Source organism: Somniosus microcephalus, chromosome 10, assembly GCF_052327205.1.
Source record: "Somniosus microcephalus isolate GS21.2 chromosome 10, FLI_Smic_1.0, whole genome shotgun sequence".
NCBI lineage: Eukaryota > Metazoa > Chordata > Chondrichthyes > Squaliformes > Somniosidae > Somniosus > Somniosus microcephalus.
This window is the reverse complement of record NC_140996.1, coordinates 212,783,575-212,800,679: the sequence shown is the minus strand read 5'-3', so window position 1 is coordinate 212,800,679 and position 17,105 is coordinate 212,783,575. Positions and strand designations below refer to the sequence as shown.

General features: G+C 44.1%; 1 pseudogene; it reads left to right on the top strand.

Moving 5' to 3' along the window:
- LOC147112066 (protein XRP2-like) overlaps nt 1-17,035 on the top strand; it is a 22,820-nt pseudogene extending 5,785 nt beyond the window's left edge.
- The last annotated feature ends 70 nt before the right edge of the window (nt 17,036-17,105 follow it).

Sequence of the window (17,105 nt, the reverse complement as noted above, 5' to 3'; positions counted from 1 at the left end):
AGAGACTGGAACTGATGGCCTACATCTTAGGGGTTTCGAAAGAGGTGGCTATAGAGATGGTGGATGCATTGGTTGTCATCTTCCAAAATTCCATTGATTCTAGAACGTTCCCACAGATTGAAGGTAGCATATGTAGCCCCACTATTTAAGAAAGGAGGGAGAGAGAAAACGGGAACGACAGACCAGTTAGCCTGACATCCGTAGTAGGGAAAATGCTAGAATCTATTATTAAGGATGTGGTAACAGGCGCTTAGAAAATAATAAGATTGGACAGAGTCAACACTGATTTATGAAAGGGAAATCGTGTTTGACAAATCTGTTGGAGTTTTTTGAGTTGTAACTAGCAGAATAGATAAGGGGGGGGGGGGGGAACCAGTGGATGGGTGTATTTGGATTTTCAGAAGACATTCAATAAGGTAACACAGAGAGGTTATTAAACAGAATTAGGGCCCATGGGATTGGGGGTAATAGACTAGCATGGATTGAGGATTGGTTAACGGACAGAAAACAGGAGTGGGAATAAGCGGGTCATTTTCGGGTTGGCAGGCTGTAACTAGTGGGGTACTGCAAGGATCAGTGCTTGGCCTCAGCTGTTCACAATCTACATCAATGATTTGGATGAGGGACCAAATGTAATATATCCAAGTTTGCTGATGATACAAAGCTGGGTGGGAATGTATGTTGTGAGGAGATGCAAAGAGGCTTCAAGGGATATCGACAGCTAAGTGAGTGGCAAGAACATGGCAAATGGAATATAATGTAGAGAAATGTGAAGTTACCCACTTTGGTAGAAAAGTAGAAAATCAGTTTTTTTAAATAGTGAGAGATTGGGAAATGTCGGTGTTCAGAGGGACCTGGTTGTCCTTGTACGTGAATCACCTGAAAGTTAACATTCAGGCTAAGAAAGCAAATGGTATGTTGGCCTTTATTACAAGAGGATTTGAGTATAAGAGTAAAGACGTCTTACTGCAATTATATAGGGCCCTGGTGAGACCACACCTGGAGTATTGTGTACAGTTTTGGTCTCCTTACCTAAGGAAGGATATACTTTCCATAGAGGGAGTGCAACGAAGGTTCACCAGACTGATTCCTGGGATGGGGGGATTGTCCTGTGGGAGAGATTGAGTAGACTCGCCTATATTCCCAGAGTTTAGAAGAATGAGAGGTGATGTCATTGTCAAGCACTAAGAATTTTGTATGTTTCAGTGTCGATGCAGGGAGGATGTTTCCCCTGGCTGGGGAGTCTAGAACCAGGGGTCACAGTCTCAGAATAAGGGGTCGGCCATTTAGGACTGAGATGAGGAGACATTTCTTCACTCAGAGGTGGTGAATCTTTGGAATTCCCTACCCCAGAGGGCTGTGGAGGCTCAGTCATTGAGTATATTCAAGACAGAGATCGATAGATTTTTGGGAACCAAGGGATATGGGGATAGTGCAGAAGGTGGAGTTGAGGTAGAAGATCAGCCATGACCTTACTGAATGGTGGAGCAGCTCGAGGGGCTGAATGACCTACTCCTCAATTCTTATGTTCTTAAACTTTGCGGATTGCTGCAGTGCATCTTGTATTTTGTACGTGTTTAAAGTAATTTTTTGTTGTTTTTTGTTCCAATAGATTGACGTTAAAGACTATATGCTGGTTGGCTTGAAGGATCAGACGGTGGGCCGATTGCCTGGTAAAGTTGCTGGTGAGCAATTTGTCATCCAAGATTGTCAGAACTGCAGCATTTACATTTTTGACCACTCTGCCACCATCACCATTGACGACTGCACCAATTGCAGGATATTTCTGGGACCTATCAAGGGCAGTGTGTTTTTTCCGTGAATGTAAAGACTGCAAATGTGTCGTGGCTTGTCAGCAATTCCGTACTCGGGATTGCAGAAAAATGGACATCTTCCTCTGCTGTGCAACGCAGCCCATCATCGAATCGTCGACGGCATGAAGTTTGGTTGCTTCCAATATTACTATCCCGAGCTGGGCTACCAGTTCAAAGATGCAGGCTTGAGCATCTTCAACAACAACTGGAGCAACATCCATGACTTCACCCCTGTTGCAGATGAGAACAACTGGATCTTGTTACCCGAGGATGCGACGCTGCAGGATTACGTTCTTCTTCCTGAATCCGAGGAGCTGAAATCGGTTCGGATCTCCACCGAGTTGAACAGGAGCATTGTTCCAGTCACGCGGGGCCAGAGACAAAAGAGCAGTGAGGAGTTGCTTGGTGTGTTTTTTGCCGAGATTACACCACAGCCAACGCCAGGAAGTTAATCGATGAGGTACGAAAGTCGCACGGCTGCATTTGGTGTCGTTATCTTTTGTTTACTATCCTGCGCAGTGCAGTCCAGGGCCAGTGCTGTCATGAAGGGAATGTCCTGTTTCTGTGCGCTTCCAGGGCGCAAGCTATGGCCCGAATTGGCAGTGGTTTGAGAGTGACCTGCATCTTTCCTCATTTGCAGAAGTGTGAAGGCTATGTGAACTTTGAATATCAAAAAGGAAATTTAAAAAGTCAGTTTGAATTTTTTTAAATTCTCAGTGATAATATAGGATTATGGGGGGGGATAGAGAAAGCTAGCAGTGGTATTAGTATTGACTTGATTAAGCAAAGGGCTAACACGGCACAATGGCTAAATGGTTCCTGTGCTGTGAAGTTCTATGTAACTTACTGCCCTGTGAAGGTACACCAGATTTTATAGTGGTCAGTAATGTTGTAAGGCACTCAGTAAGGGTCTTGCATTGATGCCTGAAGTAATGCAACCTAATTAATAGAACATTTTGAACGTCGATCAGGGTGTACATCTTGCACAAAAAGACATTGGGCCGAATTAGCAGTGGGTAATAACGCAAACTAACAGCGTTATTACCAGTTTTAGGTGCCGTTTAAAAAAAAGAGTTTCCCGTATTAAAAGTTTGTACATATTTATTTCAGATTTAGCTTTTCCCCATGAGACAGCCCCAATCTTTGTTTGCTCTCTAACATCTTTTTAAAAGTCTGAATAAAAGCAACTTGTTCACTTCCTGGTTCCGTTTGAGAATCCGGCATTGTGATCGCTGCTTTAACAGCTTGTTGACATTCCAGCAGAGGTGTGCTGTGGAATCCCCACTACACTACTGTTCTCAATTGCACGTCGAAAAAGCCAAACTTCTCGGTACAGAGATCGCGTGATCTCTGGGCAGCTTTCTTTGGGCCAGCGGTGACCGCCTTTGCTTCGTCGCTGGCCGCAAATTCGGGGCCATTAATGTTGAACTTCCTGATTATATTGTATTTCACTTAAATGGATTTGGAGGACCTGTATGAACAATCTGATATGGCGCTTCCAAATGAACCACAAAAAGCATAGTGGTGTGGGCGTTGTAATTGATTTGTGTCCCTAGGTTTGGGGGTGGGGGTAAACTGGGCTAGGTTCCTTGCTCCTGGTGGCAATTCAACGACGTGTGTGTGTAAATAACAATCACTTGTGTCAGGTACTGGAGGGGTGATCTCAGCCACCGGAACTCCCAGCAAAGAACCTTAAGGAGCAAAGCAAATTGGCAAGAAATGAGAACCGAAACAAAGTACTTTTAAAATGTTCAATTGGACGATTGAGAGTTTAGTTCAATTTATTGTGTCAGATATACTCACTTAAACTGCAGCACGGTGCAGCAGGATATCATGATCTTACAAGCTCTGAATTTAAAGTCTCACTGTGAAGGCCAACTACTTTTCTCCCTGAGGGGTGGCGGGGGGGGGGGGGGGGGGCAGTTGCTTAGTCTGCTCCTGCATGTTTCAGCAAGCAGTTCGAGTGGTATTTGTGAAGACCAGGAGCAGCTTGTCTTCCTGCTGGAATCGGCACCTCCACGATCCCCAAAACATCATTGATGTGACCAGATTTTTACACACCTTTTTATCAAGTTATGTAGTAGCAACATATAGTCCTTGAGTTTTTTTTTAAAAAAACCTTTCCATATTTCACTAATTAGCGCTATTGAAATGCCACGTGTTTGGGGTTGGGGCTAGAACAATGTGCTTTATGCAAAGGTGTTGTGACATCCACAAGCTGGCAGCATAAATTAGATTCTGGAGTTGGGTAAAGGGTGGTCTTTTGGTACTTCCTCCTCTTGTCAGCTCAAAATCATCTCATTTCTGAAGTGGTGGTTTCCACGTGTATGTAAAGAGACATGATCATTGGAGTTAACGCACATTTTTCAGTGTGATTGGCCCGTAATTTGTGGTCAGCGGCGAAGCAAAGGCGTTCGTGATCTCTGGCGAAATTCGTTTTTTCCAACGTGCAGTTGAAATCCTTGTAAGTTGATGGGGAATCCCTAACGCGAGCTGCTGCGACATCAACAAGCTGTCTAAGCAGCCAATCAAAATGCAGAGTTTCTCACAGACCGAGAACCAGGAAGTGAGTAAGCTCCTTTGATTCTAACTTTTTTTAAATGTTCTGGAAAGCAAAACAAAGATTTGTGGCTCTCGCATGGGGAAAAGGGCAAACCTTAATTTTTTAAAAAAAGTTTCTTAATGTTTTTATTAAAATGGATAAATTTGACACTCCACAAAAATTAAAATTAGTTTTTCGGGGCCATAACCTTTTTAGCAGTCAATATGTTGTTAAAACTCCAATTACACCTAATCCAACAAGGATTAACTTTTAATGGAGCATTTAATAGCGATATTCCCGCAGAAAAGCCGAAGTTTTCGTCAGTTTCACTGATTTCCGACTAGGAGGGTGGCGGGGGCCACAACGCATCTGGTGTCGGAGCAGTGACTGATTGCAATTTCAGGAACTCTGCGTTTGGTGCGCAGGGCGCTACACCCTGAAGCTGCGGTCAGTTTCAAAGGGGTAATAACAACGAACGCTGTTGTTTTTCCTGAAATGCGCAACCTAGCAATAGGAAGTGAACCTAGATTTGGATGGGGGAGAATGTGAATGACTTAAACTTAGATGAGCAAAGTTTTCTGAGTACGATAGCAATAGCAAAAAGGGGTTTGACCCGAAACGTCGACTCTATTTTCTCTCCACGGATGTTGCCTGGCCTGCTGAGTTTTTCCAGCATTTTCTGTTGTTGTTAAAGCTTTCTGAGCGTTGTTGTACAGGGCAAAGGATAAATTGTATTTATATAGCGTCTCCAATATAAAATGTTCCAGGGGCTTCATGTAGGAGAGAATGGTAGAAGAGGAGCTAGGGAGAGATGATGGATAGCCTGGTCAAAATTGGACCACACTGTTCACAACCTTGGTGTCATATTTGACCCTGAAATGAGCTTCCAACCTTCATCCGCAGCATAACTAAGGCTGCCTATTTCCACCTCCGTAACATCGCCCATCCCCGCCCTTGTCTCAGCTCATCCGCTACTGAAATCCTCATCCATGTCTTTGTTACCTCTAGACTTGACTATTCCAACGCACTCCTGGCTGGCCTCTCACATTTTACCCTATGAGGTGATCCAAAACTCGTCTGCCCGTGTCCTAACTCTCTCCAAGTCCCGTTCACTCCATCGCCCCTGTGCTTGCTGACCTACATTGGCTCCCGGTTAAGCAACACCTTGATTTCAAAATTCTCATCCCTATTTTCAAATCCCTCCATGGGCCTTTGCCCCTCCCTATATCTTTGTAATCTCCTTCAGCTCCACAACCACCCCCGAGATATCTGCGCTCCTCTAATTCTGCCCTCTTGAGCATCCATGTTTATAATCACTCAACCTTTGGTGGCCGTGCCTTCTGTTGCCTGGGCCCTGAGCTCTGGAATTCCCTGCCTAAACCTCCACCTCGCTACCTCTCTTTCCTCCTTTAAGACATTCCTTAAAACCTACCTCTTTGACCAAGATTTTGGTCACCTGCCCTAATTTCTCCTTATGTGGCTCGTGTCAAATTTTTTGTCTTTAAAATACTCCTGTGCTGCACCTTGGAACGTTTTACTACGTTAAAGATGCTATATAAATACAAGTTGTAGTTGTAATAGTGAGTCGTAGTTCACAATGCAGGGTGCCATTAACGGGTCCAGGCACCGCACATTTAAGGGGGTTGTTCGGCCCAACTGCTTGTCTCTCTTCTGCGGCTATGTTCGCATCCGGGTGTCCCTGGAGATGGAGCACGCGGTGTCCGCCAGCAAGCTTGAGGCCTTCTGCGACCGGTGGGGCACCGGAGGGACAGAGTGCTTCATTTCTCTCTCTCCTCCACCCCCACCGACCCCAAACAAAATTTTAATTTGATTTAACTTTACTTTAAACGTTTTAGTTTAAGTTACCGTTTTATTGGCCCGTATTTTCCAATCGGAGGCTTCCTGCGTGCGGAGGCCAACAATCTGGAAAAAATCGACACCCTTACCTGAGGGCTCCCGAGGTCCGGCCATTTCTGCTCCTGGCATCTGCTCTACAAAATGCGCAGAGGCCCAGGTATCCCAAGGGCGCAGGCAGTTCGCAAGTGTCCCTGGGATCACGTGGCCATGGGGAACCAATCAAAGAAGGGTATATAGACCTCCAAACAGTAATGCGGAGGTTGGGGATGGCATTAAAAGGGAAATTAGAGAAGCATGCAATAAGGGCACAGCAGTCATCATGGTGACTTTAATCTACATATAGATTGGGCTAGACCAAATTAGTGACAATACTGTGGAGGAGGAATTCCTAGAGTGTTTACGGGATGGTTTCCTGACCAATATGTCGAGGGAACCAACCAGAGATCAGGCCATCTTAGACTGGGTATTATGTAACGAGAAAGGATTAATTAGCAATCCTTGTTGTACGAGGCCCCTTGGGGAGGAGCGATCATAATATGAGCGAATTCTTCATTAAGATGGAGAATGAAGTAGTTGATTCAGAGACGAGGGTCCTGAATTTAAATAAAGGAAACTACAATGGTATGAGGCACGAGTTGGGTAGGGATTGATTGGGGAATTTTACTCAAAGGGGTTGACGGTGGATAGGCAATGGCAAACATTCAAAGATCGCATGGATGAACTACAGAATTTGCTCATCCCCGTTTGGCATAAAAATAAAACAAAAAAGGTGACTCAACCGTGCCTAACAAGGGAAATTAGGAATAGCATAAGATCCAAGGAGAGGACATACAAATTGGCCAGAAAAAGCAATAATCCTGAGGATTGGGAGCAGTTCAGGATTCAAAGGAGGAGAAAGGGATTAATTAAGAAAGGGAAAATAGAATATGAGAGTAAGCTTGCCGCAACATAAAAACTGACTCAAAGCTTTTATAGATATGTGTGAAGAGAAAAAGATTGGTGAAGTCAAGCGTAGGTCCCTTGCAGTCAGAATCAGGGGGAATTTATAATGGGGAACAAAGAAATGGCAGACCAATTAAATAATAATATAATAATAACTTTATAAATAACTTATATAATACTTAATACTTTATACTTATACTTTTTGGTTCTGTCTTCACAAAGGAGGACACAAATTACCTCCCAGAGATGTCGGGGAACATAGGATCTGATGAAAGGGTGGAACTGAAAGAAATCAGTATTTGTAGGGAAATGGTGTTCGGGAAATTGATGGGATTGAAGGCCGATAAATCCCCAGGGCCTGATAATCTACATCCTAGGGTACTTAAGGAAGTGGCCCTAGAAATAGTAGATACATTGCTGATCATCATCCAACATTCGATGGAATCTGGAACAGTTCCCATGGATTGGAGGGTAGCTAATGTTACCCCACTATTCAAAAAAGGTGGTAGAGAGAAAACGGGAATTACAGACTGGTAAGGCCTGACATCGGTAGTGGGGAAAATGCTAGAGTCCATTATACAAGATGTAATAGCAGAGTACTTGGAAAACAGTGACGTGGATCTGGACATGACAGTGACGGAGTACATGGATTTACAAAAGGTAAATCGTGCTTGACTAATCTACTGGAATTTTTTGAGGATGTAACTGTAAAATAGATAAAGGAGAACCAGTGGATGTGGTGTATTTGGACTTCCAGAAGGCTTTCGATAAGGTCCCGCATAAGAGATTAGCGTGTAAAGTTAAGGCACATGGGATTGGGGGGCAAGGTATTGACTTGGATAGAGAACTGGTTGGCAGACAGAAAGCAAAGAGTTGGAATAAACGGTCTTTTTCCGAGTGGCAGGCAGTGACTAGTGGGGTACCGCAGGGATCGGTCCTTGGACCCCAGCTATTCACAATATATATAAATGATCTGGACAAGGGAACTAGATGTAATGTCTCCAAATTTGCAGACGACACAAAGCTGGGTGGGCATGTGTGCTGTGAGGAGGATGCCGAGAAACTCCAGGATGATTTGGACAGGTTGGGTGATTGGGCAAAAGCATGGCAGATGCAATATAACGTGGATAAATGTGAGGTTCTCCACTTTTGGTGGCAAAAACAGGAAGGCTGATTATTATCTGAATGGCAATAGATTGGGAGAAGGGGAAATAGAGCGAGACCTGGTGTCCTTGTGCACCAGTCGCTGAAGGTAAGCATGCAGGTGCAGCAGGCGGTTAAGAAGGCAAATGGCATGTTGGCCTTCGTAGCAAGAGGGTTTGAGTACAGGAACAAGGATGTCTTGCTGCAGTTGTACAGGGCCTTGGTGAGACCACATCTGGAGTATTGTGTGCAGGTTTGGTCGCCTTATCTGAGGAAGGATGTTCTTGCCATGGAAGGAGTTCAGCGAAGATTCACCAGGCTGATACCTGGGATGGCAGGAATGACGTATGAGGAGAGATTGGGTCGATTGGGCTTGTACTCGCTGGAGTTTAGAAGAATGAGAGGGGATCTCATTGAAACTTATAAAATTCTGACAGGACTGGACAGACTAGATGCAGGAAGGATGTTCCCGATGGTCGGGGGAGTCCAGAACCAGGGGTCACAGTCTAAGGATAAGGGGTAAGCCATTTAGGACAGAGATGAGGAGGAATTTCTTCACCCAGAGAGTGGTGGAACCTGTGGAATTCTCTACCACAGAAGGCAGTGGAGGCCAATTATTAAATATATTCAAGAAGGAGTTGGATATATTTCTTCAGGGCTAAAGGGATCAAGGGGGTATGGGGAGAAAGCAGGGACCGGGTACTGAATTTGGATGATCAGCCATGATCGTATTGAATGGCGGAGCAGGCTCGAGGGGCCGAATGGCCTACTCCTGCTCCTATCTTCTATGTTTCTGTGTTTCATACTTTTGACGGGTCTCTCAGCTTAGACCTGTCAAAATTATGAATGGGGATCACAAAAAAAAAAACGCAGCAGAACATTAAATAAATTTTTTAATCACATTTTAAAATTAGTTAAAATTACATACTTTTTTCAAAAAATTAAAAGTTTAAAAATAATTAAAGTTTTTTACGGGGCTAAAAATAAATTTACCTTTTAAAAGTATTTTTTAATTATAAATGAGTGGGGGGAAAATGTTTTACTTTTTTAAACTTTTATTCTGTTAAAAGCAGGCCTTGCGTCTGCTTTTTACCAGGTGTAAGATTTTTAAAGGTTTTCAGCGGCGGAGGTTGCGCAGAAAGCGGAACTCTCCACCCACAGAGGGCTTTTCTCCTGGGCAGGCGGAGAATCTGTCAAGAGAATTCTTGATAGAGTCGGAAGTGCCTGTTTTCAGCGCATTCGCTTTGCATGGCCTGAAACCGCACTTGCGAGTGCCCCTACGGGTGTGTACACAGTGCGTACACACTCGTAGGGATCGGAAAATACAGGCCAATGTTTGTGCCCCTTTAAAAGGAGGCACTTGCTTCCTTTTTTTACTGGTGATGGCATGAGTCATCAATCACCAAAATTAACTAACCAGAGGTCGCAATGCAGGGCGGAGGAATTTAAATGGAGATTTTCAAAGATTAGGTGCGAGGCAGCTGAATTGAGTTGGTGCCAAGCTATTGAGCTTTTGCAGGAGCTGAATACGATGATCATTGAGGTTAAGACTGAATCTCAGGACATGCCATGTTTATAGCTAGCATAATTTTTTTTAATGAACTGAATTACCTCCAACAATTTAATTGCTTCCTCAAAGAATTTCAGTATCTGTCTTTTCTTAATCCATGTTGAATTCCTTGCAGTCTCTACACTCCTTGTTTAGTTTTCCCAATGCTCAATCGGAAAACTTTGGCTCAATTCCATGATCATCTGTTTTGTCAGACTACTTCACATTGCAATTGAGCCAAAGTTTTCCGATTGAGCATTGGGAAAACTAAACCAAGGAGTGTAGAGACTGCAAGGAATTCAACATGGATTAAGAAAAGACAGATACTGAAATTCTTTGAGGAAGCAATTAAATTGTTGGAGGTAATTCAGTTCATTAAAAAAAATTATGCTAGCTATAAACATGGCATGTCCTGAGATTCAGTCTTAACCTCAATGATCATCGTATTCAGCTCCTGCCAAAAGCTCAATAGCTTGGCACCAACTCAATTCAGCTGCCTCGCACCTAATCTTTGAAAATCTCCATTTAAATTCCTCCGCCCTGCATTGCGACCTCTGGTTAGTTAATTTTGGTGATTGATGACTCATGCCATCACCAGTAAAAAAAAGGAAGCAAGTGCCTCCTTTTAAAGGGGCACAAACATTGGCCTGTATTTTCCGATCCCTACGAGTGTGTACGCACTGTGTACACACCCGTGTAGGGGCCTCGCAAGTGCCGGTTTCAGGCATGCAAAGCGAATGCGCTGAAAACAGGCACTTCCGATCTATCAAGAATTCTCTTGACAGATTCTCCGCCTGCCCAGGAGAAAAGCCTCTGTGGTGGAGAGTTCCGCTTTCTGCGCAACCTCCGCCCGCTGAAAACCTTTAAAAATCTTACACCTGTAAAAGCAGACGCAAGGCCTGCTTTTAACAGAATAAAAGTTTAAAAAAGTAAAACATTTTCCCCCCACTCATTTATAATTAAAAAAATACTTTTAAAAGGTAAATTTATTTTTAGCCCCGTAAAAAACTTTAATTATTTTTAAACTTTTAATTTTTTGAAAAAAGTATGTAATTTTAACTAATTTTAAAAATGTGATTAAAAAATTTATTTAATGTTCTGCTGCGTTTTTTTTGTGATCCCCATTCATATTTTGACAGGTCTAAGCTGAGAGACCCGTCAAAAGTATGAAACACAGAAACATAGAAGATAGGAGCAGGAGTAGGCCATTCGGCCCCTCGAGCCTGCTCCGCCATTCAATACGATCATGGCTGATCATCCAAATTCAGTACCCGTCCCTGCTTTCTCCCCATACCCCTTGATCCCTTTAGCCTGAAGAAATATATCCAACTCCTTCTTGAATATATTTAATAATTGGCCTCCACTGCCTTCTGTGGTAGAGAATTCCACAGGTTCACCACTCTCTGGGTGAAGAAATTCCTCCTCATCTCTGTCCTAAATGGCTTACCCCTTATCCTTAGACTGTGACCCCTGGTTCTGGACTCCCCGACCATCGGGAACATCCTTCCTGCATCTAGTCTGTCCAGTCCTGTCAGAATTTTATAAGTTTCAATGAGATCCCCTCTCATTCTTCTAAACTCCAGCGAGTACAAGCCCAATCGACCCAATCTCTCCTCATACGTCATTCCTGCCATCCCAGGTATCAGCCTGGTGAATCTTCGCTGAACTCCTTCCATGGCAAGAACATCCTTCCTCAGATAAGGCGACCAAAACTGCACACAATACTCCAATGTGGTCTCACCAAGGCCCTGTACAACTGCAGCAAGACATCCTTGTTCCTGTACTCAAACCCTCTTGCTACGAAGGCCAACATGCCATTTGCCTTCTTAACCGCCTGCTGCACCTGCATGCTTACCTTCAGCGACTGGTGCACAAGGACACCCAGGTCTCGCTCTATTTCCCCTTCTCCCAATCTATTGCCATTCAGATAATAATCAGCCTTCCTGTTTTTGCCACCAAAAAGTGGAGAACCTCACATTTATCCACGTTATATTGCATCTGCCATGCTTTTGCCCAATCACCCAACCTGTCCAAATCATCCTGGAGTTTCTCGGCATCCTCCTCACAGCACACATGCCCACCCAGCTTTGTGTCGTCTGCAAATTTGGAGACATTACATCTAGTTCCCTTGTCCAGATCATTTATATATATTGTGAATAGCTGGGGTCCAAGGACCGATCCCTGCGGTACCCCACTAGTCACTGCCTGCCACTCGGAAAAAGACCCGTTTATTCCAACTCTTTGCTTTCTGTCTGCCAACCAGTTCTCTATCCAAGTCAATACCTTGCCCCCAATCCCATGTGCCTTAACTTTACACGCTAATCTCTTATGCGGGACCTTATCGAAAGCCTTCTGGAAGTCCAAATACACCACATCCACTGGTTCTCCTTTATCTATTTTACCAGTTACATCCTCAAAAAATTCCAGTAGATTAGTCAAGCACGATTTACCTTTTGTAAATCCATGTTGACTTTGTCCGATCCCGTCACTGTTTTCCAAGTACTCTGCTATTACATCTTGTATAATGGACTCTAGCATTTTCCCCACTACCGATGTCAGGCTTACCAGTCTGTAATTCCCCGTTTTCTCTCTACCACCTTTTTTGAATAGTGGGGTAACATTAGCTACCCTCCAATCCATGGGAACTGTTCCAGATTCCATCGAATGTTGGATGATGATCAGCAATGTATCTACTATTTCTAGGGCCACTTCCTTAAGTACCCTAGGATGTAGATTATCAGGCCCTGGGGATTTATCGGCCTTCAATCCCATCAATTTCCCGAACACCATTTCCCTACAAATACTGATTTCTTTCAGTTCCACCCTTTCATCAGATCCTATGTTCCCCGACATCTCTGGGAGGTAATTTGTGTCCTCCTTTGTGAAGACAGAACCAAAGTATGTATTTAATTGGTCTGCCATTTCTTTGTTCCCCATTATAAATTCCCCTGATTCTGACTGCAAGGGACCTACGCTTGACTTCACCAATCTTTTTCTCTTCACACATATCTATAAAAGCTTTGAGTCAGTTTTTATGTTGCCGGCAAGCTTACTCTCATATTCTATTTTCCCTTTCTTAATTAATCCCTTTCTCCTCCTTTGAATCCTGAACTGCTCCCAATCCTCAGGATTATTGCTTTTTCTGGCCAATTTGTATGTCCTCTCCTTGGATCTTATGCTATTCCTAATTTCCCTTGTTAGGCACGGTTGAGTCACCTTTTTTGTTTTATTTTTATGCCAAACGGGGATGAGCAAATTCTGTAGTTCATCCATGCGATCTTTGAATGTTTGCCATTGCCTATCCACCGTCAACCCTTTGAGTAAAATTCCCCAATCAATCCTACCCAACTCGTGCCTCATACCATTGTAGTTTCCTTTATTTAAATTCAGGACCCTCGTCTCTGAATCAACTACTTCATTCTCCATCTTAATGAAGAATTCGCTCATATTATGATCGCTCCTCCCCAAGGGGCCTCGTACAACAAGGATTGCTAATTAATCCTTTCTCGTTACATAATACCCAGTCTAAGATGGCCTGATCTCTGGTTGGTTCCTCGACATATTGGTCCAGGAAACCATCCCGTAAACACTCTAGGAATTCCTCCTCCACAGTATTGTCACTAATTTGGTTAGCCCAATCTATATGTAGATTAAAGTCACCCATGATGACTGCTGTGCCCTTATTGCATGCTTCTCTAATTTCCCTTTTAATGCCATCCCCAACCTCCGCATTACTGTTTGGAGGTCTATATACCCTTCTTTGATTGGTTCCCCATGGCCCACGTGATCCCAGGGACACTTGCGAACTGCCTGCGCCCTTGGGATACCTGGGCCTCTGCGCATTTTGTAGAGCAGATGCCCAGGAGCAGAAATGGCCGGACCTCGGGAGCCCTCAGGTAAGGGTGTCGATTTTTTCCAGATTGTTGGCCTCCGCACGCAGGAAGCCTCCGATTGGAAAATACGGGCCAATAAAACGGTAACTTAAACTAAAACGTTTAAAGTAAAGTTAAATCAAATTAAAATTTTGTTTGGGGTCGGTGGGGGTGGAGGAGAGAGAGAAATGAAGCACTCTGTCCCTCCGGTGCCCACCGGTCGCAGAAGGCCTCAAGCTTGCTGGCGGACACCGCGTGCTCCATCTCCAGGGACACCCGGATGCGAACATAGCCGCAGAAGAGAGACAAGCAGTTGGGCCGAACAACCCCCTTAAATGTGCGGTGCCTGGACCCGTTAATGGCACCCTGCATTGTGAACTACGACTCACTATTACAACTACAACTTGTATTTATATAGCATCTTTAACGTAGTAAAACGTTCCAAGGTGCAGCACAGGAGTATTTTAAAGACAAAAAATTTGACACCGAGCCACATAAGGAGAAATTAGGGCAGGTGACCAAAATCTTGGTCAAAGAGGTAGGTTTTAAGGAATGTCTTAAAGGAGGAAAGAGAGGTAGCGAGGTGGAGGTTTAGGCAGGGAATTCCAGAGCTCAGGGCCCAGGCAACAGAAGGCACGGCCACCAAAGGTTGAGTGATTATAAACATGGATGCTCAAGAGGGCAGAATTAGAGGAGCGCAGATATCTCCGGGGGTGGTTGTGGAGCTGAAGGAGATTACAAAGATATAGGGAGGGGCAAAGGCCATGGAGGGATTTGAAAATAGGGATGAGAATTTTGAAATCAAGGTGTTGCTTAACCGGGAGCCAATGTAGGTCAGCAAGCACAGGGGCGATGGGTGAACGGGACTTGGAGAGAGTTAGGACACGGGCAGACGAGTTTTGGATCACCTCATAGGGTAAAATGTGAGAGGCCAGCCAGGAGTGCGTTGGAATAGTCAAGTCTAGAGGTAACAAAGACATGGATGAGGATTTCAGTAGCGGATGAGCTGAGACAAGGGCGGGGATGGGCGATGTTACGGAGGTGGAAATAGGCAGCCTTAGTTATGCTGCGGATGAAGGTTGGAAGCTCATTTCAGGGTCAAATATGACACCAAGGTTGTGAACAGTGTGGTCCAATTTTGACCAGGCTATCCATCATCTCTCCTAGCTCCTCTTCTACCATTCTCTCCTACATGAAGCCCCCTGGAACATTTTATATTGGAGACGCTATATAAATACAATTTATCCTTTGCCCTGTACAACAACGCTCAGAAAGCTTTAACAACAACAGAAAATGCTGGAAAAACTCAGCAGGCCAGGCAACATCCGTGGAGAGAAAATAGAGTCGACGTTTCGGGTCAAACCCTTTTTGCTATTGCTATCGTACTCAGAAAACTTTGCTCATCTAAGTTTAAGTCATTCACATTCTCCCCATCCAAATCTAGGTTCACTTCCTATTGCTAGGTTGCGCATTTCAGGAAAAACAACAGCGTTCGTTGTTATTACCCCTTTGAAACTGACCGCAGCTTCAGGGTGTAGCGCCTGCGCACCAAACGCAGAGTTCCTGAAATTGCAATCAGTCACTGCTCCGACACCAGATGCGTTGTGGCCCCCGCCACCCTCCTAGTCGGAAATCAGTGAAACTGACGAAAACTTCGGCTTTTCTGCGGGAATATCGCTATTAAATGCTCCATTAAAAGTTAATCCTTGTTGGATTAGGTGTAATTGGAGTTTTAACAACATATTGACTGCTAAAAAGGTTATGGCCCCGAAAAACTAATTTTAATTTTTGTGGAGTGTCAAATTTATCCATTTTAATAAAAACATTAAGAAACTTTTTTTAAAAAATTAAGGTTTGCCTTTTCCCCATGCGAGAGCCACAAATCTTTGTTTTGCTTTCCAGAACATTTAAAAAAAGTTAGAATCAAAGGAGCTTACTCACTTCCTGGTTCTCGGTCTGTGAGAACTCTGCATTTTGATTGGCTGCTTAGACAGCTTGTTGATGTCGCAGCAGCTCGCGTTAGGGATTCCCCATCAACTTACAAGGATTTCAACTGCACGTTGGAAAAAACGAATTTCGCCAGAGATCACGAACGCCTTTGCTTCGCCGCTGACCACAAATTACGGGCCAATCACACTGAAAAATGTGCGTTAACTCCAATGATCATGTCTTTTACATACACGTGGAAACCACCACTTCAGAAATGAGATGATTTTGAGCTGACAAGAGGAGGAAGTACCAAAAGACCACCCTTTACCCAACTCCAGAATCTAATTTATGCTGCCAGCTTGTGGATGTCACAACACCTTTGCATAAAGCACATTGTTCTAGCCCCAACCCAAACACGTGGCATTTCAATAGCGCTAATTAGTGAAATATGGAAAGGTTTTTTTAAAAAAAAACTCAAGGACTATATGTTGCTACTACATAACTTGATAAAAAGGTGTGTAAAAATCTGGTCACATCAATGATGTTTTGGGGATCGTGGAGGTGCCGATTCCAGCAGGAAGACAAGCTGCTCCTGGTCTTCACAAATACCACTCGAACTGCTTGCTGAAACATGCAGGAGCAGACTAAGCAACTGCCCCCCCCCCCCCGCCACCCCTCCACCCCCCTCAGGGAGAAAGTAGTTGGCCTTCACAGTGAGACTTTAAATTCAGAGCTTGTAAGATCATGATATCCTGCTGCACCGTGCTGCAGTTTAAGTGAGTATATCTGACACAATAAATTGAACTAAACTCTCAATCGTCCAATTGAACATTTTAAAAGTACTTTGTTTCGGTTCTCATTTCTTGCCAATTTGCTTTGCTCCTTAAGGTTCTTTGCTGGGAGTTCCGGTGGCTGAGATCACCCCTCCAGTACCTGACACAAGTGATTGTTATTTACACACACACGTCGTTGAATTGCCACCAGGAGCAAGGAACCTAGCCCAGTTTACCCCACCCCAAACCTAGGGACACAAAATCAATTACAACGCCCACACCACTATGCTTTTTGTGGTTCATTTGGAAGCGCCATATCAGATTGTTCATACAGGTCCTCCAAATCCATTTAAGTGAAATACAATATAATCAGGAAGTTCAACATTAATGGCCCCGAATTTGCGGCCAGCGACGAAGCAAAGGCGGTCACCGCTGGCCCCAAAGAAAGCTGCCCAGAGATCACGCGATCTCTGTACCGAGAAGTTTGGCTTTTTCGACGTGCAATTGAGAACAGTAGTGTAGTGGGGATTCCACAGCACACTCTGCTGGAATGTCAACAAGCTGTTAAAGCAGCCGATCACAATGCCGGATTCTCAAACGGAACCAGGAAGTGAACAAGTTGCTTTTATTCAGACTTTTAAAAAGATGTTAGAGAGCAAAACAAAGATTGGGGCTGTCTCATGG